Source organism: Grammomys surdaster, unplaced genomic scaffold (assembly GCF_004785775.1).
Source record: "Grammomys surdaster isolate TR1022 unplaced genomic scaffold, NIH_TR_1.0 126313, whole genome shotgun sequence".
NCBI classification, from domain to species: Eukaryota; Metazoa; Chordata; class Mammalia; order Rodentia; family Muridae; genus Grammomys; species Grammomys surdaster.
In genome coordinates, this window is record NW_021621113.1 from 7037122 (window position 1) to 7039331 (window position 2210).

A 2210-nucleotide genomic window follows, 5' to 3' on the forward strand; every position below is an offset into this window, starting at 1 on the left:
CCATCCATCCATCCATCCATCCATTCAACCATCCATTCATCCATCATCCATCCAACCATCCATCCATCCAACCATCCATCCATCTATCCATCCATCATCCATCCATCCATCCATCCATCCACTCATCCTTTTGCTCACTTACTCTTCCAATTTATTGACACTTACCAGCTTGATCAAGATAAATGAGACGTGGCTCTCCCCTTGAGGACTCCATAGACCTATACTAGGGCAGGGTATCTGTAGATCACAAGACTGGATGGGAAGGTCACCATGGCATCAGGCTGTAAAGTAGTGTATAACTCGGCTTAAGAGGAGGGAGAAAGCCCAGAGCTGGTTTCCAGGAGAATGGGCATCTGAGCTACGGTTTGAAGGAGAAGGAATGGAAGATGTTCCAACACTGGGAAGGAGCATGCTGTTTCTGGAACATGAGGAGGGTGGAGGGCAGGACTGTATCATAAGCTGGAGATGATGGGTCTTCATCAGAGGTGGTGACTGTAGTGGTGCCAGAGAGGGAAGAGGAGGAATAGAGAGAGCTAGATTGTATTCTCAGGGGCTCTATGGCCTTGGAAGACTTCCACTCTTTGCTTCCTTCTTCCTGGAGCTACTAGCACTCAATAAACCCCCTGGGCCCCAAAGGAGCCATGCTGCTAAGTGTCTTTCGAGAAATGACCTGACCACAAGTGCATTCTGTCAACCAAAGAACAGAACCTCAGCCACTGGGTGGTAAAGAGGCAGCCCGTGGAGCTTCATCCCAGAAGTAAAGAGGAATCCTGGATACTGTGGAAGTTATGCAGATCTGTCCCCAGGGTCTCCTAGCCTTCAAGGCTTATTTGAGGCTGGAGACTTCAGAAGGACTTCCAGGGTCTCTAAGACGGCACACTGAGTGACAAGGGCTGGGAAAGTAACCCTGAGGAGAGTTTAGCAGTGATTCTCAACCTTCCTAATGCTGTGACCCTTTAATCCAGTTCCTCATGTTGAAGTGAGGCTCAACAATAAATTTATTTTGTTGCTACTTCATAACTGTAATTTTGCTATTATTTGACATGCAGGATATCTGGTATGGGGCCCCAAATGGTGTCACAAGCCACAGGTTGAGAACCCCTGGATTAGAGTCTTTTTCTTTTTGTTTTTTTGAGACAGGGTTTCTCTCTGTAGCCCTGGCTGTTCTGGGGCTCACTCTGTAAACCAGGCTGGCTTTGAACTCAGAGATCCCCTTGCCTCTGCCTCCTGAGTGCTGGGATTAGAGGCAAGTGCCACCATCACCTGGCAAGAAGTATTTTTTAAAACATCTGTAGAGGTGTTTGATAAGTACTTTGCTTTAACCTCCTAATCACTAATTGTCCCAGCAACCCTGCCAAATAGGCCTTATTTTCATTTTACAAGTGAGGGAAACAAGATGTAAAATGTGCTCAAGTCACCCTGTACTGGTGAGGACTCAGTGCATGGTCCTAACTAAATTATCTCTAGTTACTTTGGTGCTGTTAGTGTAATTTTACTTTTTAGTTATATATAAGTATTTATTTGGTAACTTATTTTGTGTGTGCATCTGGGCAGTGCCCGTGTGGAAGTCGGAAGACAGATCCAGGAGCCATTTTCTCCTTCTGTCTTATGTGACCAGCCCACTGATTGAACTAGGTCGTCAGGCTTGGTAGTGAGACCAAGGCTTGGTACCCACCAAGCCATCTAGCTATGAGACTGAGGAAGGGGAAATTACTCACCATACTGGGAGTGGGGTGTTACCCAATTCTTCTAAATAGGAACTAGATTAGAACTTTCCTTCAGGGCATCATCTGTTCCATAAATTGGGGGGGGGATGAGATTTAAATATTTATTAAGTAACCTCCAGCATTCCAATTCATCTTTGCATGATCAGATGGGAAAACAAAGGAAACATAATTTCCACAAAATTAAATTATCACAATATTGTCAATGTCGGGCGCAACTCCTTCAGGTCTAAAGGTTCCCAGGGACCAATCTCTTGAACTCAAGTCCCGGCATCAAGAACGCCCTCTGACCTCTGAGAGTGGTGCATTCTGGGATTTGAAGTCTCACGTACAGCCCTCTTCACCGTGGGCCAATAGTATTAGGACACAGTCAGCTATGCCCGCCTTCCCTACCCGCTGGTTCGTTAGAGGTCCTCTCGGAATTAGCCAATGAGAAGTGTTCGGGTCCTGGTCGCCTGGGAAACCCCGAGACAACAAGATGGCGGC